A 25,716-nucleotide genomic window follows, 5' to 3' on the forward strand; every position below is an offset into this window, starting at 1 on the left:
AGTGATGATACAATGAAACCATAGAGGCCCCAAACCTCCTGTGCATAAAATTTAAGGAAAGGAAGCTCACAGACCCGACTTCCTGTCTTGGGAGCAGTTGCCGGTGCGCATCTGCCGTGACAGCGTTTCAAACAGGCCGTGACCTGATGGCGCTGGCAACCCCTCATTTTGAGCTACTGACAGCAAGGAGCTGACACCGGCTTTGGCCACGTAGAAAAGACAAACTCACGGGCTACATTTGGGCTAAAGGAACTGGAGGGTATTTCTCTCCTTCCTTTCACAGTGTCTGAGGCTCCCTCCCCACCCCCAACTGTCGCCCTCGGCGATATCCCCCTGCCAGGGAGCTCCCCAGAGAGACACTGACCAACAGACAAGGCTCCTCACTCCCTTCTCTCTGGGTTCTTCGCACGCCATGGCACTAGGCCCTTAGGACTTCTATTCGTTTGCTAGGTGGCCATAACAAAGTACACGCCGGGCAGCTTCAACAACAGGCACGTACTGTCTCAGTTCTAGAGGCTAGAAGTCTGAAATCAAGGGGTTGACAGGGCTGGTTCCCTTGGGAGGCTGTGAGGGACGGATCTATCCCAGGCTTATCTCCTTGGTTTGTAGGTGGCTGTCTTCTGCCTGAGGCTCTCCACCTTGCCTTTCCTCTGTGCGTGGCTGACTCTGAGTCCAAACTTCCCTTTCATAAGGGCACCCGTCACATTGGATTAGGGCCTACTCTAACAAACTCAGTTTAACTTAATGACTTCTATAAAAACCCTGTCTTCACATAAGATCACATTCTGAGGTGCTGGGGGTTAGAACCCATGTACATACACACACATATGTGCACACACGCACATATATGTTTATTAATTTTGGGGGGACATACTTCAATCCATACAAATACTATTATTATATACTCTCTTTATTATATACTAAGAAAAAGATGTGCAGCTAAGGTGAATATGTATCAGTAAGTTCTCTAAGCACGTATAACTTCAGGATGCCAAAGGAGAATTTGAAGAACACATTTCATTAAAAGCAGAAGTATAAAGGTTTAAGAACTCATATGACGTTGAATGATAATTACACTCAATTTGGCAAATAACATGAAATCATATAACCCTTTTTAATTTTCTTCTGTGTCCACAGACATTTTAACAACTTATCTCAACATGTTCCAACTTTTTGAAGGCCAAGCATTCTATAGTCTCTGAGAAACCAGAGCTCCTTAAATGCCCCTCTGCTAGGTAACTGCAGACTCCCAGAAGAGAGAAGTGAAATTAGATGGCTTACTCCTGAAGTGTGGCATTAATTAGGCCTTTTATGTATTTTCATTTCCAAATAAAAGAGGGGGGTCACTTAGAGCTAAGTCCTGGAGTGCGCTTTAGCAACATTAAGGACCTAAAAATGGCATGTGAGCTCACTTTCATTGGGAGGAGGGCCAGGCAGGGTTGGTTTTATGTCATCCCCCTGAAAGAGGGACCGGGCACATTCCTCCACCTGGCTGGCTAGTAGCTCCTTGTCTCACCTCATGCTATCCAACGAAGAGGCTGAACCATGAGCCCCAGGATGGAAGGCGTGAGCATAACATAGTGATCATGTAAATGAAAGCCAATCATCAAAGCTGAGAGGAAAAATATATGGATCAATTACAGCTGAGGCTTCTGTAAGTGAATGATGTTTGATCAAGTAACACTAGGAAAGGGCGGAAGGGTACCTAGCCTTTTGCTTCCCTCTTGCATCTCCTTTGAGAATTCTTTTGGCCTTTGTTTCCTTAACCCCCTTCCCTGCTTCCAAAATAAAATTTAGTTTTGTGACTGCTGTGGGTGTTTGGGTTCTTATTTTAATTTATTTTAAAGTTTGGTTTAAATTTGGAACCTGCACAAGACTTTTGACATTTATTTCTGGGGGTGTTTTCTGAAGCTCCATGAAGTGGGTGTTGATTGACAGGCAGGTTGCTATGGAAATAGCTGTCACTGCAGAGACTAAGGCTTTATTTCGTACTCTTCCTTTGTCAGGCAAAGGCTTGTGGGATATTTTAAAAATAGTCTAAGTGCCCCAGAATTAATAGGAAATGGTTCCGTGACTCTTTTCTAACATACCTATCAAAACCTGCAATTGTTCTCATTCTGTACCATTCTGTTCTGCATCTGTAGTCATAACTTTTTGCTTCAAAACAAGTGCTTTCCAATACTGTTTTCTCTCATTGGTTACTTGTTCTTCTATGATACTGGTCCCCTATGACATTGTGCGGATAAGGAAAGGGAAATGACAAGAGCACTGAACAACCTTTCCAGCGGATTTCCCACCTAGAACGACCACGGACTTGGACAGCCTGCCAGCTCCACGCTGGGGCTCCATGTACTGGGCACGTCCTTCATCCCAGGGTTTCAAAGAGAAAATTTGGGAGATGAGAAAATGCACGTATTATGTTTAAAAAGGAGCATATTAGTTACCTGTTGACAGACTGCCAATCAATAAGTGATGTAGGGCTTTCCCTTGGTAATGTGAGGATGTTGACTACAGCGCTGAGCAGCGGGGACAGAGGGCCCTGCAATGACACACAAGTAAAAAGCGTCTTATTTCAGAACCGCAGACATCGGTGATCCCAGCAACCAGCTCTGCAGTTGTTCAATCTGTGGAGGCGAGTGCAATCCACGCCACCATGCAGCCTCTTCATTCCAGCTTCCGCCCGGAAGGGAAAGGGCCCTGCTTACAGTGGGAATCACCCGCGCACACATGCGGGCGCGCATAACGTAATAAAAACAACTCTCCCAGCCTCGTTCTCATTGAGAATAAAGGAAAGTGATATTATTCCTGCGCTGTCAGACAGAGTCACCTCGGAGTCCCATCAGACACAGCTTGCTCTATCTGGATCCTTAACTTATAAGATCCAGAGTAAAAGAGAGTCTATAGAACTCAAAAACAAAGACAGGGGCACCTCTTCCACTCTGTGCTGTGTTTGCTACTAGGACAGTCTTGCTTATTTTGTTTAAAGTTATAGAAAAAAGAAAAATTAGCTTAATTTCCAGCTTGGCTCCTTGCTAAGTACATGCTTTTAGTATATTCTTTAGTATATTCTATCTATATGTGCCTCCATTTTTCTCATATGCTTGGATTGAGGTAGTAAGAGTATCCATCCCATAGGGTTTTGAAAGAGTCAATTAAAAATATTAAGTGTCCTAAACTTTCTATCATGCTATATAAATATCAGTTGGCACTAAGAGGAATAAACAAAAGAATATAATTAACCTGATGTCACTTAAAGTCAAGCTTTGCTGCTAAACAAGTTTGGGGCCAAATTTATAAAATGCATAGAAAACAGAAAGTAAAACTTCTTTTACATTTCCAAACTACATAACAGATTTTTTATTGGAACCAAGAAACTGACAGATATGAGCCAAAGTCTACTCCGGAAGTAGGATCGCTCGATTTTACCCCAGGCTCTCTGCATTGTGACTGAGTTCTTCCGGTTTCACCTTCCTGACTGGTCTGAGACCCTGAACTTTTAAGCACTCCATTGCTCTTTTTTTGAAAACTCTCTAAAGTCTCCACACTGTTAGGCAAGGTTTTCTAGCCCAATAGGAAGATGAACACTCAAACTTTTGACGAAGAGGATTATTCTGTGCTGACAGCCTCCTCCCCTGGTCTTCCTGTGTCCGTTCAATCCACCCTCTACTCAGTAGCAAGTGATCTTTTAAATGTCAAAATTGAGACACAGCGTATTTATGTTGACATCTTTCAAAGCACCTCCACAATTCTGCTCAACACAGACCGAACTTTTTAATGTACAGCATGAAGCCTTTCATGATGGGGTCTCCGCCTCTTTCCAGCCTCACCTTCCTGCTCAGCATCTTGGCTTTTCACTTTTCCTGTGACCTCGCACCACGTCCTGAGCCTGCTGTTACCATGCACTCACCGCGTCATTGCGCAATGCCTCACTGCAAACGCGAGCCCCCACTCCCACCCTGGCTCTCTGAGCAAGCCTCCTGAGGACGGCGGCGGAACTGCCATGAATAATCATGCTTCACAGGGCTTTCCACCAAAGGGACAGACGTTCAAGGGAAATGACAAGCCACCGCCCACTAATCTGAAAGCCGGAGAAACACTCAGAGGTCTTCCGTACAAGATAAATTGTACATTTGTTCTCTGTGGTTCCCACGAAAGAGCTCTAGGCACTTTAGGACTTAGGTTGCAGACCCATCTCTGCTTTTTCCCTCGCTTTAGTAACCAAACCAGAGAGGCCTAACATTTGAATGGGCGTCACCAGCACTACACAGGGATTAGAGTTTGGCTGGTGAGCTCTTGCTTTAGAATTTTCTGCAATGAAAAATTCAGAGGGAGGACTTAGAGCTATAGAATTTTCCTCCACTTCTGAAAGTTTTTTTTTTTTTAAGGTGTTGATGACATCTGCTTACATGCTAATGCGGAACCACCTCAACAAATATCTTACAAGCATATCTGTGGTAAGGAGGAAAATACTGAAAGCAAAACAGTGCTTAGAAAGTATGCTCTAGAAAACTGAAAGGATAGCCAGCCAGGACCAAAACACATGGTGGAGGTATTCAAATAGCACTCAAGGAAACTACTAACCAGCATGTTCCCAGGGAATTTGAGACATGTAATTAAAGATGATTTTTTCAGTATTAGAAACACTAAGCCTGTTGCACTTGTCCTTCTCTTTGACTCACCTTCATTTTTTCATTTCTAGAATGAGGAGTGTTTTTGTTTGTTTGTTTGTTTGTTTTAAATATGAAGAGGACCAGAGGAAGCTCTAGTAGGAATGCCTCTATCTTATTCACTCCCAAAGCCTAGCACAATGGTTGTCCTGTACAAAGCTCTCAACAGCTGTTTCCTGAGCAAAATTAGAAACTTTTGCTTAGAAAACATACTTTTTAAGATTCTTTTTCTGTATCTTAGCTCTAATTGCAAAGTATTTCTAATTTACTGATTTCAGCAGGTGCTTGGATAAGGGCAAAGCCATGCTGGGAATTATTCGTGACTTGGTACCCGGATGAAATGACACAAACTCTGGAATTCCTAAGGCCACTCTTTGTGAACCTTCAGCCACAGACTCCTTCAAGGCCACAGCATAACTGCGTGGAAGCTCCTTTCCTTCTCTGCCTTGAATCTCAAAGTTCCCGGAAAACCCTCCAACTGTTTTTCTCAGGTCCACAAAGAAACGCAAAAATAAAATCTCCAGGGAAAACAGCATTTAAGTGGCTCATACTGAACTTCAGATCTTTTCCTCTTTACTTTGGACCTGGGTGTTAAGTGTTAAGGAAGGCTGGTATCATAAGGCCACCTTACAAAAATACAAATGTAAAACCATAGGAAAATATGACAAATTTTCAAAACTTCTAGATAAAGTTCCTGAAGGATTCACTTATTCATCAAACACACTCCATCTTTCACCTTGACCTAGAATGCTCTTGCTAAACAGTCAAGATTGGCCCTTGTAACATTTTACCATGAGGAAAGCAAGCCTTGAACAGTAACTTATGCAAGTTCACACATTCTAATATCCAAAGGGAAATACTGCTTCCCCTTCTTTAGCGAGGAGTTTTGTCACTGAGAACAGTCGTACCTGAGATGGAAAAAGGACCAAAATCTTCTGCTCACTACAGAAGGTCCTTCAAAGGCGCAAGCAAGGTTACAGACTTAGTGGGCCCCAGGACACTCGGTGTCGGTGGTGGGGGGTGGCAAGGACAGGGAGGGCGCGATGGGCAGTGGTACAGAGGCTCCCTTTCCCTTGTTTAAGCCTTATAAGGTACTGTTGAAAAATCCAGAGATAAGCATCTTAAATCATGGTAAATTACACACTGCATGCTGGTGGCTCGGTCATGGAAAATTATGAAGCTACGTGATGTCTCATTTGTTGTGCTGACAACAAATGTAAATAAATTACTGGGAGAATCTCATTTGCATTTAGAAATTCATCCTGATGCATGACATGACTACCGATTTTTTTTAAAAGATACTTTGAGAGGAAATGTCAGTCATTAAACCCAGATCATGCGGATCGCAGCACGAGTTTGATTTGGTGTGGGGTTTTCAAAGCAAGAAAAGCCTGTACTTTCCTAACAGCAGAAACACCCACACCCATCCCATACTCCGACCCCTACATGTCTCTCTCTCTCTCTCTCTCTTTCACACCCCCCCCCCTACACACACGCACAGAGGGGCATGACGCTCATACACACTGCTCTGTTTCTGATGCTCCGTCTGCAGCTGTTCAGAAAGAACGCTCCTGGCCCACCGTCCGTAGACTAGCTGGTTGCCCAGACTGGGGACAGTTTGCAGAGAGCCTGTCACACTCACCCCACTGCACCCATGGCAGCTGGCAGGGGCTAATAGGACAGAATGGAGTTTACTGGCTCCTGTAGGGATCAGGCCCATGACTGATCTCATTAACACTCTGTGTGGACCAACTGAGCTGCAAAGCTGTGGACTCCCATTGACTAGGAATTGGTCATCAAGCACACAGACGTCCGCTGAGAGGAGGCAGCCAACCTGAAGAGGCCGGTATAAAATGCAGGAGATGGATGGGATTTGAGCTAAAACCTTGAAGGGCTCCAGGTCCAGGACAGCTGCTGGGCCTGCTGCCATGCTTCATCTATCCCACCCACCTCCCCACAGCTCAATTCAGATGACCCAGGGCAAAGACAAGGACTCACGGAAGAGACGCAGGGTGCCGCACGCAGACAGTAATGAGAGGAAACCAGGCAAGCACTTAACGCGGAGTTTTGAGAGCCATCCTATATATAGCCTAAAAAGCTACAGCCACAAAGGGTCGGGCTTGTTTCTGGGGTTACCATACTCCACTTAGCATCCTTTGTACAAGAGTGTCCCTTCCATACCAGAGACAGCAACCCATCCCCATGGCCTTGCCTTCTAAGGGAGGGTCTGGGACTCCACCTTCTTTTGCTCTACAGCTGAGAGACTCCGGCTGTCAAATTTCTTCCCATCTCTTTTTCATTTCCCCACACTCAGGAGATATCTCAGAAGTTAAGTTTAGCTTCTATTTCACCATTTCCTAAATAGGGATATTAGGGGGCAGTCGCACAGCCTCATCCTCACCCTCTCCCCCAACAGAATATTTACATAAGCCTGAAGAGGCCTGAGAGTTTACTGGTTAAGGGAAAAGTAAGCAGGCCATGAAATAATTATTTTTCATTGTGCCCTGCCAAAGCCCTCCAGCCGAAGGCTAAATGGAGCTGCCATTATGATCATTGGAACTGCAGAGCCAAAAGTCGTGGCTGCAAAGCATCGCAGCTGTCCTAAATTTTGTTCTGATGGCTAGTTTTCATTCTGGCAGGGACCCTGCCAAGAAAAAAAAAATGGCCCCTGAAATAGGCGGGTGGAAGAGTGGCTTTATCCAGACCCACATCAATTACAGATTTAGGGCCATTCGGAGAACTTGATTGTTAACAAATTGCTTCCTGAAACTGTGATGAGAAGATTCCATATGCAAATAGCAGGGCGCTCATATGCACACATGGAGGCGAGGAAAGGAAAGCCAAGACTTCCCAAATGTACCGATGGTCATTTCTCTTAATGCTGATGGTACTTTATGGCAAATGAGTTCTTCCCAATGGTCCCCACTGTGGGGAGGCTGTAGCAGTGCTGGCTTAATGGGGGCACTGACCCCGTGTTTGCCTGGCACCTTGACAGGTGCGTCTAGTGTCCGTGGGAGTCGGTGACCCAGAAAAGGGGCTGTAGGACACAATGCAGGCTCTGTGCAGAGTGGCACCCGCAGGGTCGGGAGCAGCACCTGTCCATCACAGGCGCTCAGCACACATGCGTTAGGAGAAGGACGAGGCGGAGACGGGCGGGGGGCGGCCCGGTGGGAGGAGTGTGTGCCGTCCACTGCACCTTCCCACAGAGCGCTCTGTCTGAGTGTCCGCCCGGGCCCACCTCAGACCACTGACCTGCGGTGGAGGCACCGACAACTGCCCAGTCGGTTATTTTCTAATGAATAATCATATCCTTCTACTTTGGCCAAGTTCCGTTCCCCATGAAGAAAAGAAGCCAATGCAATATTTTGAATTTAATGCATCAGTCCAGCAGAACAGACAATATTTGCCTCTAAAGATCTCCTAGTTCTCCTGCAGTTCACCTCTCAATGCACTTTAAGAAACGGAACCAGCTGTGATTGTATAGTAAGTCCAGAAGGGTCCATCTGGAGGGTGCAAGGGAGGGCGGGTACAGGGGGAAACTCTTGGGGCCACTCCTGCCACTCTTCCTCGTGGCCTCTGGGGCGAGTCTCCCGGGGACTCAGGCACTCCTGCCTCTGCTGGGACTAGGTGATGTGTCCTGAGACCGGTTCCTCAATCCCAGGACAGAGATACTAAAATCACCAGTGACAGTGAGGGCCAGCTTTTACCAGGTCTTGGACCTACTTAAAAGGAAGGCAACATGCTTAGGACTTACATTTATGTAACAGCAATTACAGTGTAAAAAGTCATCTTCCACCCATATCGAAACAACCCTGGAATTTCCCTTGTGAACAATCACAGGAGTGGGGACTTCCTTGGCATATTTCAGCTGTGACATAATTTGCTCCTCTACCCACTCACCTCCCCAGCCCCAGACCCCAAACTAAAAATTGCACGTGAAGAAGTGGGGTACTTACCCTCCCAGAAACTGAGAGAACCTATAAATGGTGAAGACCACCTGTGTCAGACACCAGCCCCCTGACTGCTCATCAAGGCCCACTAGTTCTAGATCAAGCTGTGAAAAGTCACCATGTGGGGTGAAGGGTACGTGGATGAGCCATCTTTCACACAGAGACGGCTGCTAGAAGATACAAAAGATATCATAAACCGGGAAGTTAGGAAAACAAAATGGTTTTGTAATTAACAATGGGGCATAACTATATACGATTTTCCAGGACATTTGAGAACTGTACGTACTCCAGGCTAAGACAGGTAGGTTGCCTTTGTCATGATGGCTTCATGATACCATTGAAGGTTAGAGCCAAGAGGGGCATTTGTGATGACAAACTCCATGCCCAACCACATGGATGACACAGGAGTGGCATTCGTCCACCAGCAAATGCAATTTTCCCCTTGACTCTTAATCTCTGCCTTTTCTCTCAGCCCTTTCTTTCCTTTTTTTCCCTTTTCAGTCCTACTCATCTACTTCAATCTTTATTGTCTTTTACTTCTCCCTAGCTGTGCCTTAGGTCTCCCTTCCTAGGAGCAATAATAATAATAGTAAAAGAAACAATAATTAATAATAAATAATAGTAGCAGTAGCAGTAACGATGATAACCCCAAAGACATACACAGCAGGAATTGTGTGGGGGACTATTCTGCGTGCTTTACCAACCACTGCCTCATGGAGTCTTCACAAGAGCCCTATGAGGTAGGCACTATTATTTTTCCACCTTATTACAGATGAACAAATTGAGGGGTAGAGAGATTCGGTAACTTGCCCAAGAGCACTCAGCCGATTAGCCATAGAGATATGCTTTAAAGCAGGCAGGCCTTGCTGTTAACCACGATGCAGGTTGCCTGCCTGGGACAAAGCCGTCCCATATTTACCAAGGGCCCGCCGTGCCCTGAGCGCTTTGTGACCATTGTTTCACTTGCCCCTGCCCACCACTCCATGAGTATTTAGTAAGATCCTCCCCACCTCACAGGGGGCAACAGACGCATGCAGATTTAGAGAAACACACCCAAGATCATTTCTCCAGTAAGAAGCAGCCTGGATTTTGAGACAGGTCACCTGTATGTGGAGCCGGGACTTCCAACACGCCTCCACCTTCCTCCTGGTTCTTCTCGGGACCCAGATGCCAGAAGGCTTGGGGACCAGGATTGCCTGGTTGGGCCTGAAGTCTCTAGTGTCATGAGGTTCAAAAATATCTTTGGAAATCTAGGAGCTAGGAGAAGAGCATCCTGGGAGAACTTTTGTTTTGTGAAAACAAAGCAAGAATTGTCCAGTGTGTGTCCCTGTGGAATGACTTTGCCAGTGTCTATCGTTAAAAATAAAAGGTCAATAGGGTAACGACAACACTGAATAATTGTGGCCAAAAATAAATCTTTAAAAAAAATCCTAGAACACATCCGTCTGGGGCTTTTGTTCAAACTTCTGGGGTAAATCAATATTATAGGCGGAAGAAGTACATGCACAAGAAAATTAACTCAACTGTTTGTGGCCAAGGGCAGTGAGAAAGCAAAGAATGTCCACAGAGCATTGAAAACTCCGTTTTAGTCATTTGCAAATACTAATGTTTTCCCACCACCTGCTGGCTTGACCTCTTACCCTTGCCAACGCTCTTGTGTAGGGAGGTTAAAATGAAGTCCGTGTTTACATTACACAGAAATCCAGGCCATTTGATGTGGTAAATAGAAGACAATGAGTAAAGTCAAGTGTTCTGGAAAATATCAGATGAATGTTCATTATACTAATCACTTTAAAGAGAGAGGACCACACGACCGTCTTAGGAGAGCCGTATCCCTGAAAAGCACTGGTCTAATGTTCCGTGGTTACTGTGCTATTATTACCATAGTCCTGATAGGGTCGCTTTCATCTCAATTTTTATTCTCCCTTTTACATATTCCCGTCTGGAATCATGCGTGGCCCAAGATGAGAGAAGGAAATAGTTGAGAAAGGGAAATTCCTATCAAAGGATAAAAAGCTGACATCCAGCTGAGGACCACCTCTGCCTCCCGGCCCCCCCAGAGGGGAGTGTGCTTGGGGACGGGACGCCTCGCCTTTGGCCCCCCGTGCTCTCCCCTCCAGCCTGCGGAGGCCCGCGGGACGTCTAGCCGCTCGGGATCGGAGCCCCACCTGGCTGGGGGCATGCACGGAGCCCTGCCCTGTGGCCTGGGACAGCCACCAGTGAGCCGGCTGACTAGACCTCCTCCTGGATCCAGCCCCAGGGTCCAGTGAAGCAAGGGAACACCGCTCCCTTTAAGGCAAAGAAAGAGATGCAGAAATGCTTCGTTTCTGTTACACTCAGCAGAGAGCGAGAACCTAACCGGTCCCTCTTATTGGAAGAACTTGCAAACAGTAGGAGTTTTAAAGGCTTCATTCAGTGGTCATTGGAGAGCCCGAAAAATATATAGTCAATGAAGGCTATTCACTTCTCCCCACAGAGCGATGGGTCCAGGGAGGGCCAGGGCGCCAACGAGAAGGAGCTCAGACAGCACCTCCACCCTGAGGGCGGCCTACACGGTGCAGCGTTTTACATGTGATAACACGTGTGGCTATCCACTCGGGGCCGGCTGACCTGGAGTGCTATTAATGTGTAGCCTTTTCTAGCAAATCTGCCTCAGGGATTGGTAACCCCCTCAAAAGTCCAGTTGAACATTAACTGCATTAACTTCACCAGCTGCAATGTCCTGCTCCCCACAAACAGCCTCCGGTGCCTTACGGATGACTTGCTTCACCAAAAACATTCCACACCGAGCCCGCTGCTGGGAAATTGGGTTCTGCCGAAGGGGAAGCCCCTCCTGCCAACCCTGGCAGCGACTGCCCCCCAAAGAGCCCAGTCTGCGGTGTGAATGGCCTAACTCCACCGCCAAAAGCTCTCTGGCCGGGAAGCACCCCGTATTGTTCTAAACTGCACTGTAAGCCAAGTCCCCCAAGATTACTGGAAAAGCTGTATCTTGTAAAGTACGACTTTCAAAGGTTCCATGTAAATTTTTTAAAAATCACCCACCACAAAGGTCACATGGTTATCCTGTTCCCCAAACATACTCTCCCCAAGGTCAGCTTCCTACGATTATAATTTCGGAAAAAATCACAGAGGACTATTGTATTACTATCTCTAGGACCTCAAAAAGAGCGAATAAAACCTGAACCCACATGCCAGCAAGGGAGAAAGGGTGACCAATCTTCGCCCAATGACAGGCACCGCCTTAGAGGGGACGAGCCCTTCCCAACCCCCTGGATGACCTCCTCTCTCCTGAGACTCTACTTCCTTGTGGCCCCATTCTCCAGGCCGCCCAGGCCACCTTCCAAGGAGATGCAGTGTAATTAGAAATCAAGTTAACTCTTGAGGCCTGCAACATTGTTTCCCATAACGGGTATACTCATTTGCTCCTGCCTGATGGCAACACAATTATGTTGTCTAGAAATGGAGACAAACAATAGATTTTAGTATTAAAACAGAAACCGAAACTGTAAGCAGAGAGGTGCAAACCACACTGTGAAGCTGGGATGAGCACTACATTTGAGAAGGAAAAGCTTCATTGCTACCCTGCGAAAAGACGCTACCAATTCCCAGCCAGGGCACTTGCCTGGGTTGTGGGCCAGGTCCCTGGTTGAGGGCGAGTGGAAGGCAACTGATTAATATTTTTCTTGCACAGCCATGTTTCTCTCCCTCTCTTTCTCCCTCCCTTCCTCTCTAAAAATGAAACCTTTTAAAAAAGTGTCAATCACGTATAATCATTGTGTCAATATAGCTTTTCTCTAACCTCCATGCCCGCACTCAGGTTTTCTAAACTTACTACCAGAGTTGGGAAGAAGGGCAAACAACAACCAATTCATGTTTACCCCCATTTTCTAGAATTATAACAAGAATCACAAAAATGTGAAGGATGAGCCACTACAATGTGTGTTTCCCTCTGGATCCCATTCCTCGAATTCCTCTCCAGCCTGCACGGCCCTGCCCCCTCCACCAGTCTGTGGTCTTCCCTTAGCGGAATCCACGCAAGGACACAGACCTCATGGAAAAGCTTCTTATTCCGGCTCTGGGGAAGGAAGGCGTTCAGGTTTCACCCCACTGTCACGCCACCCCGAGATCTGGAAGGACTTGAGACCTCAAGGAAGAGACAGTGGGAGGAGATGCGGCTCAAAGGCTTCCACAGAGGCTCTGCCCCAGGTGGGCCGGGGGGCGGAAACTTGACTCATGTGCGCAGAGAAATGGGGCCAGAGGACCCACACCCCTGTCCTGACTTACCAAGACTTGATGCCAAGTACAGAGCAGGCCTGAGCTTTGCCTGTTTAGCTCAACTTGAAAAATTGCAGAACCTCTTTTAAAAATAATTCCTCCCAGTAGAAAGATGAGAGAGATTTCCGGGTTAAACAGTCTGTCTTAAGGAACAACAAATTTAAGGAGTCAGCCCTCACTCTTTCACCTTAAATACACAGTTTTCCTGACAAAATAAAGCTGGCAATTTTTTTTTTTTTTTGCCAATTTCTAGAAATTAGCACAAAATGTCAAAAAAACAAAACAAAACAAAACAAAAACAAACAAACAAAAAAAAACCCCACAAATATGTAGTGAATGGGTCTGTATACATGCCAGGTAGCCAAGCACCATCACGTGAGTACATAACGCCAAGGTTCAAGTAGAATTTGTTGATGACTGCCAGGCCTCCGTTCTACATCCTGCTTGAACTGAGAGAGCCACTTCAAAATTGCTTTCCTGCCAAACATACGAGAGCTGGCCCCTACAGCCCTGCCTTCTGGAAATCAAGGGTTGCACCAAAAACCATATTAGCCATCCTCATCCTAGAACCCGGAACCCTCCAGAAAAATCTCTCCTTTCCATTTCCTCTTCAAGTCAAAAGTAATTACGCATCACTCAGGCTCAGAGTGGAAAACGAGTTCTCTAAAACACCAAGAAGGAAAGAAAAAAAAAAAGGAGGGAATTAATTCCAACCCTCACCTTTGGCACTTTGTAAGACTTTTGGCCCTGACTTACCTGTATAAATAGAAAGAACTAATTGACTACAGGAATGCCCCTGGGCCACTCTGTACTGCCAATGAAGGGCTCAGCTTTCGCGTGATTACCCAGCTGCTGGGGGCGCTCTAAAACGCAGAGGGCATAAAATAAGAAGAAAAAATGGATTAGCGGCTCTCTTTTAAAATAGTCCATGAAAAATTCCTTTTTTCTACTCACTAACTTGGAAACTGACCGTAAGAGACAACCAACCTGAATGACTTACCAGGAAACTGAGCGGCCCCCTGGCCACTGTCCGTGCCTCCAAAGTTCCCCACGGCAGGCAGTGCAGGTAGGAAGACACCAAACTGCTTCCAAACTGATGGACTCAAACAACAGGTCCTGCCGGCTGTCAGGAAGTTAATTTTCTGATACCTTGCGAAACACATTATATAAAGTTCAAAACCATGACTGGGCTTTGCGTCCATTCAGCTCTCTCTGGAGCACTCTGCTAGACCGCACTTGGCTTTAACTCCTGCCAGACCAATTCATTAAGAAAAAAGGGTACGGTCTTGAGCCAGAATATTTATACACTTGACTCAGAAACAATCTATTCTAAGGGACATTTTCCCAAGCTAAATGCACTACAAGGCTTCCCTATTCATAAAATTCTTTAGCTGGTCTGCAAGTCCCTTAAGTGAGGAGAAAGAGAATTGGATCCAAAGAAAGAAAAACGCACATTGCCTGTAAAGAAAGAAAATGCCCAGGGCAAGGCATGGGTTTAAGCTCCTTCTCAAGCCATGAAACTTCTCTTTCTTCCATTCGCTCTGACTACACAACTAATATTTACTCAACTCAGCCCGAGAGACAGGCATTTCCCAGGCAAGGAAGAGAGAGCCACCGGCCCGCGGGACCCACGCCACCACGTCGGCGCCGGCCCCGGCCCCCAGGCCCAGTCATCGAGACGCTGCCTCGCCTGTTCACAAGACAAGACGACGGTCAGGAAGCAGTGCCCACAAAGATACACGCAGCACATGCCAACGACACACGCAGTCGTATCTACAAGTGCCCTATCCAGGTGCTCAGAGCACAGGGCTCCCCTCCCTTGCCCGCTTCCCTCTTCTCCGGGGCCAAAAACGACACCCCTTTCCCCAATCCGACTTCTCACACATTTGCCACAAATCACAAGTAGGATCTAACACTGAGCTATGCAAAGAATAAACACATGACCGCGACCAGAAAATCGTCCGTTTTCCTGATGACTCTCAGGCCAAGGGCTGTCAATGACAACGCTGCGTACCTGAGAGGCACCACCATGCAGAGGGGAGGCCACGGGCCAGTCCGGGGAGCTGAGTTCTGCTGCTAAGTTGTGTGATCTGTTCCAGCTGCTCAGCCTTTCTGATCCTTCGCTTCATCCTTTACAAAATGAAGGGTTGGACTAGCTGATCCCTAAGCTACCTTCCAGTTCTGTGATCTTCATTTTCTTTTTCTGTGCTCATTGAAGGTTAAGGGACAAGGGAAGTTTGGCTGAATATTCACGAAAGATACTCCAGAGCTATGCTATCTAAGAGCTATGCTATCATCAGCCGTCTGCAGCGAGTGGATGCCTGAAATGTGACTAGCCGAGATGTCAAAGGCTTAGCACCCCCAAAATGTAAAATGCAATAGCTCATCAATAATTTTCATATTGGTTGCATGTTGAAATGGTAATATTTAGGATACACTGTATTAAATAAAATGCATTAATATTAAATGTACCTTCTTTTTACTTTTTTAATGTGGCTGCTAGAAAATTAATTACAACTGTGACTCACGTTGTATTTCTGTTGGACAGCAATGCTCTCTCTCCAGGAGAGTTGGTCCAAACTGGGCCCACAGCCTATTTTTATACATCCTAAAAGGTAGAAAGACTTTTTTACACTTTCAAAGAGTTGTTTTATAAAAAGAGAGAGACTGTGTTACAGACACCGCATGTAGCCAGCAAAGGCTAAAATATTTACTATATCGTGTAGAGAAAGTACGCCGCCCCCCACCCCATGCCTCCCCTCACAGGGTTTGGGTGCTCGAGCCATGCTCGGTCTTGCACGCAGGGACAGAAAGGTTAGGCTCGGAGACTCCCCTCCAATCTCCATAACCGGGCGGTCGTCCTGAACGCGGTAGAGACGACAAATGGCGGATTTGAGAAAGAGAAGGAAGGGACAGTGCAGTCTCAGTGCTGATTTCCCCCGAGCTAACCACAGGAGTCGTAAAACTGCTACCTCGCAGACTGAGTTTCCTTCCTAAGGGAACATAAAGAAACTTAGCTGGGGGTGGGGAGGGGGGATACGACAACTTTCACCAAAACTTGCAGCTTTGGGGCGGGGGGCACATCCAGTATGGCCAACTGTCCCTGCTTACCCAGAACTGATGGGGTTCCTGGAATTTGGGGCTTCTCCACACGCGACAGTGCAGAAGTAGAACAGCCCTGGGCAAACCAGGGTGCACTGGTCACTTTGAATTTGAACAGCGAAAACTAGGCTACAATAGTCTATAAAGGATGTTGTGTGAATTACATTTTTTTTTCTAATAGGAAATTTGCCTTCTTTAATAAAGCGGCATGTTGAATTTCTGCCTTTTCTACTTTTATTACCTTTTAGTTATTGAAAATTAAATTTTCAGTAAATTCTGCATTGACCATTCAGTGCCTGCATTTTGTGATCTTGGATCAACTCCCTTCACCGCTTGGAGCCCATAAAACACCCCACGGAGGTGGCACCGCCTTCCCAGACACCTCTGCTGCAGGACCACTGCCGACTTCAAGAGCCTCGAGGGAAACTAGGAGTCTCGATGTAGGACGCGCGCTCAAGTCAGGAAGACTGGAACAACGCTCAAGAGAATGGCGTCTCAAACAGCGTTTGACACTGTGCAACACTGTAACTGCTTGAACAGGAGATAAAAATAGACCCCAACGTGATCCCATTTCCAAAGAAAAAGGCATGCCCTGATACTTCAAACATGCAAAGTCGTATATCCTTTATACTGGATACCTTCACGGTGATGCTGTATTGTCATTTGTTTCATTATTTGGGGGTGACTGTTTTGAAAACCATGGATTAAAGGAGTGTACATAGCACTTTCACAAACAACAACACTCTCGAACGGAATTTCCCTTCCTCTGGCCGGCGTGGAAATGTCCCCATTGTTTAGGATAAGGTGGTGTCATTCGTTGCATACTAAACATACACTCTCTCTGTTTCATCTGGGATGCTCTAGTGTGCAATAATTGGTCCCCATTGTTACATGCACAATTTGGCTGCTCAGATGTAAAAGTAAAACCTCTTAAACAGCTATCTCCACTGATAGCCTTAGACACAGATGGTCCCCTGTGGCCACATGCTTGCAGCAACCCATGACTAAGGTCCATGAGGGTGGGGGGACGGATGGGGGTGCACTGCAACCCTTTATTTATATTAGAAACACACCCCCAAAACCTCATGAGCAGGGGCCGCGTGCTGTGTCAAGTCCCCAGCAAGGTCCCTGTCCAGGGTGCAGCCAATTCAGGAAGGGGACAGGGCTGCTGTCCAGGACAGAGGACTGTGAAAGAAAAACAATGCTTCTACATCCAGCCCTCCTCCCCACGGAAGCCCATGGCCTCCTCTCTGCACTGACTGGTCCCCACGCCAGACCTTGCCCACTCTAATCCCACAAGTCCCAGAGGCCATTCACCATCACCTGAGCTGCCCACGGGGTCCACCCCGCCCTGTGAGCTCAGCTCAGGGACAGCCGAGGTGGTCTCGGAACACCGAAGACATCCCCGTGGCTCCCACATTATTCTCCTTTTCAATTCTGAAACTCTTTTATGCCAAAGTCAGACTTTGGATTGCTTTTCTGTTATTGTTTCGACACATGTCTCTTTGAAATTTCTTTGTTCCCCTTGGTCTGTCTCCAAGGCTGCCACTCCTGACTCTGAAGTTCAGACAGGCCTGGAGGGACTTTTCTCCCCAGTTCAGCTGAGTCCTAGGAGCCACCAGGGACCTGGCACTCTGCAGTGAGCGGCCTGCTGGCCACGGAACAATGAAACATTGTTCTGTCCTCCAGGGTATTGATATTTGAGCCACCGGGACAGGGACAATCGCTGCTTCCCCTGAGACAAAAGCCAACTTTCTCCCACCAAACCTCTTTCATACAGAGATGGGAGCAAGCTGAAGGCGTGGGAGCAGGCTGAGTGGGCCTCCGTGCACCCTTCCTTCTCCCCAGGGGGACCCTCAGGCTCTGGGAGCACAGAGCAGGAAGCAGGTTGCGGGGCACAATGTGTCCCAGCAAATGGGCCCGGTGCATCGTGGCGCCAGGGGGCACTGGCCAGCAACTCAGGACGGGACGACGTCCCATACATTAGAGGGTCCAGAACTAGGATTTCCTACGTTGTATGGGAAAAAAATGGAAAACAACCCCTTTCATCTATCTACACATACTCCGTTTCTTTAACATGTCCAAAGTGTGCTAAAATAGGTCTTCTAAGTCACTGTCAAAGCCTCCCTGTGGCCGGAGGACAAGGTAGAGCAGGCCGGTCCCGAGTTTAGGCCCCAGCTCTGCGGTACCAGCCAGGTTTCTCCAGGTGCCCTGGCCTCAGCGCTGCCACTGTCAAAATGGCCCTGACAACCTCTGTCCCGCTGAGGCTGCCGTGGGGGTTGAATGGGTGGCACACACAAAGTGTCCCATGCACCTGAAGCCAATACAAGGTTGCATGTCAAGTACATCGCAATTTTTTTTAAAAAGTATTTAGCAAAGTGCTCATGCATGTTTACAATAGCAAATAGCTATTGTTGCTAACAGTCTTTTTAAAAAATTCTTACCCGAGGATATATTTATTGATTTGAGAGAGAGAGGGAGACGTAAGCATCCCAACCAGGGATTGAACCCACAACCTAGTATGTGCCCTGACCAGGGATCGAACCCACAACATTTTGGTGTATAGGATGATGTTCCAACCAATGGAATCTCCCAGCCAGGGCACGAGCAGTCCTAATAAATGTGGAAGACACTGGAAGTTGAGGAATGAGGTCAAGGTTGCTTAGTATGCCAATCTAGAAGCAGGTCTGTGTTCTTGGTAAATTACAGGCCATTTTCTGCACAAGGCCAACCCCTTCAAATATCTCTGGCCACAGAAGTGAGATAAATATAGAATAAAAAATCACTAGGCCCTGCAATATTTAACAGGATGTTTGGGTTTAATACAAAAGTCAAAAGCGCGACTGCAGTGAAAGCTCCAGTGATTCTGTGAAAAAATTATGAGCAGGAGGCAGAGCTACTCCGAAGAAACACTCAAGTGCAGCGTCTCAGCATTTAAAGGTCTAGGACTTGCTCCCACATTCGCCCAAGTCACATCTGTGCCCTGTGAAGAAGAGGATCATACGGGTAGGACACCAGCCAGTCCCCATCCCAAGCAGGTCCCTACCTTGTTCTTTCCTAGCTCCCCACTGTCGCTCTGGAGCTGTGAGCTCTAAGCAGGAATCCCAGCTGCAAAGCAGACCACCAGGGCGAATCTCTCCTCCAAGGTCAAAGGAATCCCTTCCATGCTGCTTGCCTATAGGCCACTGGCCGAGCTACTTCAGTAGACACAGGTAAGGTATTGACAAAGGTCTCAAGGAGCCTTGCTCTGCTCCCCCATGGCAAATATTTTGCTTCCGTTTTACCTCCGGCCTCCTGAGATTCCTCTCTAATACCCAGATAGGGTAGATATTTAACATCCCTCCCCCCCCCCTTTGGAAAGATATTTTCATCATTCCCAAAGTTTCATATGTTTTCTGCTTTAACTAAATCTGCTCCAGGATTCCTTTCAAAGCATACATGCAGGCTTCACCCTATCAGTTTGTCCTCGCTTTCACAAACTTCTGATGTGCTCTCGAATTGTTTATGCCTTGGCATGTTCTGTTCCTCCACCACTCGCGAAAGCCCCTGCAGTTTGAAGGCTGTTTTTCTAACCCTGTTTCAGTGCCTCCTGAACAGGAGTGTTCTGTAACGGAGAGACTGATGTGAGCACATCAGCTCTGCCTTCATGTTGGGAAGCTGAGCACCCGGGAAGCATGTGGAAATAAAGATAAACACCCCCACGCAGGGGAGGAGGAGGGAGAGACGTGAGCATTGGCAAGGACTGTGTGCTTGGATTTAAGGTAGCGACCCCTCCCAGAGAATACATTAGTTGCCCTCGTATTCTTGTCCTCTGCTTCAGAAGAACTGTGATGCTATATCTTTTCTAAAATTTCAGACTGTGATCCCAAAGTGGGTCATCTAAGACTTCCAGTCAGGATGGTGAGGTAGACAAAGAAATGGGTCATAGGAGTAGCAACGGAACAGATTCTGGGGCTGGTCATGAATGAAGAAGTCACGAGGCTGGTGAGTGCAAAGCCTGTCTCTTCGGCAGCTCGGCTGAGAGGGTTCTGAGTCACTGGCTTGTCTGTCGCCCACAGTCCAGTGAAGAACGGAGCTGAAGAGGAGGCCTCTGTCACCTTGACCTTCGCCTGCCCCAGAGGAGGAAATGACCTCTTTTTCTTCATCAGCCCTTGAATTGAAATTTTCTGATAGTGTTCAAATTGTTTATCTTGTTACTTTGGGGTTTAATATTATTGTAAAGTTATTGCTTTATTAAACTTTTATGACAATAAATGAGAAATTTTAAAAATTTAACTGATGAGTTTTTAGTTTGGGAATATTTCAGGATTTTCTATCCATACTTAAACTTTTCCTGTCCTGAGAAACATCTTCACAATTCTAGTATGCCTTTAACCTTCAAAAAAAATCCTGAGACGGCTTGTTTTCATTGTGCAAAAAATGTGAATTAGGAAGGTTAGGAGTCTGTCCAAGATAAAGATAATTTGTCCATTATCAGCAGGCATTTCAGTTGAGATTCAAACCAACCTAATCTGACTCTGAACCCTGCTTCTTCTACCTGTGATAGGTACACAGTGGTACTCAGTAAGTGCTGGTGGCCCTATTCCACTCAACCCAAAGGCAGGCTCACAAATCTGCTAGGCTTGAATGAAAGACAATACCAGATCAATTACTTCAACACAGAGCACGCTGAGTCTTATTTGTTGCTTCCGGCAATGCATCTCATGGCTCTGTAGCATTTTCGGTCACTCCCTCTACACCGGGTGCCCCCCACAGCTACAACTGTCTCCTGTGTTAGCTCCTGCCCTCCCCCTCAACATTGGCTTAATGCTCTGTACTGAGTGGGTGCTGAGTAAAAGCATGAAAAATATTCTCATCGTTTTTATTTTTTAAAAAAATGAAATCACAGAGATCCAGGGATCTCTAGCTAAGAGGCTCCATCTTCAGAAATACTGGAAAAAGATCACAGCTACCACAGCAGGTAAAAGTAACAGCTTACAAGCTGTGCTAAAGCCCTTTTCCCTCGCCTGATCCGCCCGTTACTCTGCCAACACAAGACAGCAAATGCACTAAGTCCTTTAAACATTCATTGCAAGTTGGTCTAAACGTAGGGCATTTTAAGGGTTGAAAGAATGTCTATACACATACTCACACACATAAGCTCACATCCATCCATATAAAAACAGTACCTGATTTTTAAAGAAATAGGCTGAGGAGAGACAGAGTAGTCTTTTAATCCCATTGATCCTGCTTATGACAGTCAAGGATCTAGCTCAGTCCAGATTAGAATCAAGAAGCATATTTTCCAAACCTGGCTTCTCTGGAAGAATCAGTCTGCACAATATTGGGTGTGTGTGTGTGTGTGTGTGTGTGTGTGTGTGTGTGGTTTTTATTGTTTCTACTGTGTTTCCTCCCTGGAACAAGTGGTCAACAGACACCTGACTGTCCCCAACCAGCTGAAAGACTCAAATGTCACAGCTAAAGCCCACACCTGCTTAGTTTCCCACAGAACCTCCAGTTTAATTAGAATTAGATATTGGTCTGTGAGCACGTGTTCTAATTTTACTTTTTATTTTAAATCTTGCTTTGGCATGCAATGTCCTTTTCACATTTTTTGAAAGGAAGAATGATGCTTGTCCAAAGAAAACATTGAGATTCCAGCTGAAGCAAGGCAACCAGTAGGTTGTTAACTGACACTTCAGGATCTGGAATCAGTGAGTGCCAGGGTGGAGTTCTGTAATGTGACCACGTGGCTGTCACCATTCGATGTTCTCTGACAGCACTCCATTTGGAAGAAGCCAACCCCTCACTAACAAGGTGGGCTCATTCTAAGCCCAGATGTGTATTTCTGCTTTGATAAAATGTAGAATTATTTATATTATGGATGGCGCTCTCTATTTGTTTTTCGTGAATCACTCAGCTATACAGTATGCTGAATGACACATAAATATAGAAATTATGGAAATAGAGAAAGCATTTTATGCGGCGCAGATCCGGAGTTGCTGAAACGAGTGGCTGAAATTTCTCTCTAGGGTGTCCTTTAAAACCTAACCTTGTCCCAAATAATGAGTGACCACCAATTTCTCTGATTCCCAAGAAAGGAGAGCTCTGCCACGTGGCGCAGGCTGAGGCATTTGCCGGACAGGGCTGGGGGCATTCACCCCGGGGGCAGGGGCAGGAAAGAAAGAATGCACGCGCACACATGTTCATATAGACATACGAGTGAGCACACAGGCACACACGCACACACACAAGAGCGAACAGACGTGCGCCCACAGCCTCATGGATAGCGTCCAGCAGCGGTTGGGATAGCACGCAGAAAGGAGGACCCCGCCACCGCCCGGCCCCTCCCCCTCGCCACTGCAGGCCATTCCACAAGGCAAACACACAGCACTGCTGTAGGTGTTGGTAAGCAAGCAAGTTTAGGGATATTTCTAATTATAAGCTGTCACAGCTAAAATCAGAAATCCGGTCTGTTCATTTTTTTTTATTAAAAAGAAAAAAAGCGCTGTATTTAAATGAGAGCAACTGAAAGCTCTGCTGCGGCGGGACCGATGGCTGTGACGGAGCCCGGGAATGGCCGTTTGTCAACCTCACCTCTCCTCTCCACCATGGGGAACGCCTCACAACCCCAGCGAAGAAAGCCATGGCTTCCACCCATGGCTACCAAACCATACTGCCTTCCACGGACCAGGGCAGCAACCACCCCGCTACTCGGGCCCGGGAGCTGCCTGCTGGCCTCAGAAACACACTCTCATAAATTCCTGTTTCTCCTTTTGCTCCCAGCTCCAGTTCAAATGTAATGCCAAACATGAAGCATTTCTTGGCATTCAACAAAACAAAATTTAAAAAAACAAAACACTACTCCATAATGACCTATGAACAGATAGATAGATGCACAAGCCCCAGCATCCATTAAGAAATTCATCTAAGAAGACAAACTTTATCCATCTACGGGGAAGTCACACCGCATTCCAGTTCTAGACACAGCAGAGCAAGCAGCCCTCGCCAAAGGCAGCTAAATTAGGCCTCAAAGACGCTTTCCATAAATGGAAAGAAGGAAGCTGGGTTCAGGCACACGAGCAATATAAAACCACCAGCCCCAACCTGAAAAGTTGTGTCATTTTCAAAACCTATCAATAATAAATGAATAGCGCACAACTTAGCTCTAGTTAACCAAAATTCTCAGTCATGCTTCCTGAAATAAAGCCCATCGCTGTTGACCCTTTGTAGTCTTATGGTAGCCAAAAAAGAATCTTGTGACAATAGTGTTACTCAATGCTTTCATTAAAGAGCCATTATCTTAACCCAGAGTTTTAAATTTAGCTATTTTTGTTCTTATTTTCATTACATTCGCATTGAGCCAGCTTCTCAGGCTAAGAGGCAAAAGAATAATGTTTATGTGCACCCACATCCTGGCTCTGAAAAACACATATAGACAGCAATTTAAGTCATAATTCTAAAGACAAAGTGCTAATGTTCTTTATATAGATTGCTCCTGTACAGGAACAAAACACAAACTAAGAGCATGAAATGGGGAGCTAGAGGTTACAGAAAACAGGGAGAAGGGTCTTCCCTGGCGATTCACCCCGGGTCCGTGGGCAACAGCTTCAATCTCGTCCCTCTGCTCATAAAACACCAGATTTACTTCTACTTTTCTCTCTCCAATTTCTAGAAAAGATGTCAAGAGCATTAAGCCAAAGGCAAACAAAACAGAAAAAAACAACTAGAGATCCTTTGACTATCATGCCCTGGGTCATGTGTCTTTAAATTCTGCCTTAAATAATCAAGACTCAGTCGATTCTCTAACAAAGCAATAACCACCTTTGCAGTTTACCAACCTAGGTAGCAGACCTTGAAATGCAGAAATTCAAGGCGGTTCTTCCCTCTCCCCCGCATGTCGAGTAGATCCCTGTGCAATCATTCTGTCCGCTGGCCACCATCCCTTTGGCTACGTGGGAACCCCTGCCCAGGCTGGCCTCTGTGATCAGCCACTTGAACATGAGCCCCAATGACACCTCGCTGTCTCGTCGACCTTTCTGAACCACAGGGTACCTTGCACCCTAGACTGACCTCACGTTTCAGAAGGGACAGGCAGTGGAACAGAGCCCCAAGGAACTTGTGAAGAAACACAGAGTCACTGACTACCATCAGCAGACAAAATCCCTGTCTGTTTGCATATTAGCTGACTGGCACTTAAAAAGTAAAATAAAAACCCAGCTCCATGGGAAAATGGACTTCCTGCCGAAAGCCTCAGGAAAAACAGTCACCAGGATAATTCACTGGCACTGGGTTATTCAAATCCTTGACAGGTATTACTTAAGATGTTAGAAAATTATTCAGGCCCATGTGTACACATATATCCACCTTCTGTGCTGTGCGCTCTCTCACACACACTCACATTTTTAGTAAGTACTCATTAAGCTATCTGAGATATTAAAACTAATCACAGCCGTTTCGCTTTTACCGTTATCCTCAGCATAAAGAGAAATGAGCCCATTGTCATTTATTTCAAAATCATTCTTTATAAAAAAATAGCTAATCTCCAGAAGCACACCTGGTTTATTGAAGTGAATACAAAGATGTTGCACGGAGACTTAATGTGCTCAGCTGGGAAAATATATTTTTTAAATGAGCATTTGTTAGGGCTTTATTTGCAAATGCAAAACTATCCAAGGCACTCTTTGAGCACATAGGGATTTTTCATTTCAAAACCAACATTAATATAGGAGGATTCACATCAAACACTCAGGAGCAGCAAAGAAAATTAACCCTTGCTGGACTATAAAAACAAAACAGAGAAAGGAAAACATAATGCTAGGTTGGAGGAAGTTCAAAACCCAGAAGACTATTCACACCCCTGAAGTGCATCTAACAGAAATTTTTAACATGACACTGTTTCAACATAACCCTCTGACTCAGATATTTAAGGTGCAAGGACCAATACAGTTGACTCAGGTATTAAAAGTGGCAAAAACAGAGGAACTGCTGGGTTAAACATTAGAACAAAAAGATCACCCATTAACTACACTTGGGAATGTCCAAGGGAAAAAGATGACAAGTCTAGAGCGTTCCCTAATTTTCTGAAATGGCCAGTCTCCACGAGGAGGGCCAAGGTTGCCCCATTTGCCAAAATGGGATGTTGGAAGGCTTTCCCGGCATGGCCACGTGGGAAGGCGCGTGTGGCTCCCGGCCATGTTAGCGGGTGTTTCCTAGATACCATGGCAGGTGTCATTTTTTTTTCCATTTGATCAGGAAATGTAATACGTCTTCAAAACAATTTTCACCCAACTGGTCAGAGATGTTAAAACCCAACCCTGAACGGATCTCTTTGCCACCTTCCCTCAGATGCACACTGTCCCATGATGCTACATTTCTTTTGAAATATGTGGTTTTCCCCCAGGACTCTATGGTCTGTTTGCTTAAAAAAAATGTTTTTTTGTATTTAAAAATAACATCAAAATATGTAGTTAGAGTACATGGAGACTTCCCTTTAGGCGTCCGAAGGAAGTAGTATGACCCTGCTGAATGACAGCAGGGACAGGAAAGAACGAGGAGGCTGGCATCCCGGAGCTCACACTGATGACACCTGGGGAGCTTGTCCTGACCGGAGGAGGTTAAGTCACGTCTTCAATAAAAGCACTGGTGTCAGGAGCCTGGCATTCTCGGCTGTGCATTCAGCAAACCAAACCCCAAAATAGTGCTAATTTTTCTACTTAAATCCCAAGTGGATTCTAGCATAA

General features: G+C 46.1%; 1 protein-coding gene across 3 annotated transcripts in view; it reads right to left on the bottom strand.

The window, feature by feature from the left end:
• The window catches only part of ESRRG (estrogen related receptor gamma), a 464,808-nt gene that overhangs the window by 401,496 nt on the left and 37,596 nt on the right, over positions 1-25,716 (bottom strand). Inside the window, exon 2 of one of the 3 annotated variants that reach the window (XM_054576588.1) lies at positions 2,445-2,539. The exons of the other annotated variants lie outside the window; for them this stretch is intronic. The gene's annotated coding sequence lies outside the window, so the exon portion shown is untranslated. The remainder of the gene's footprint in view (positions 1-2,444; positions 2,540-25,716) is intronic. 3 annotated transcript variants of the gene reach the window in all.

The sequence above is a fragment of the Pteronotus mesoamericanus genome, unplaced genomic scaffold, assembly GCF_021234165.1.
Source record: "Pteronotus mesoamericanus isolate MK-2021 breed Mesoamerican mustached bat unplaced genomic scaffold, CSHL_Meso_final contig_347, whole genome shotgun sequence".
NCBI classification, from domain to species: Eukaryota; Metazoa; Chordata; class Mammalia; order Chiroptera; family Mormoopidae; genus Pteronotus; species Pteronotus mesoamericanus.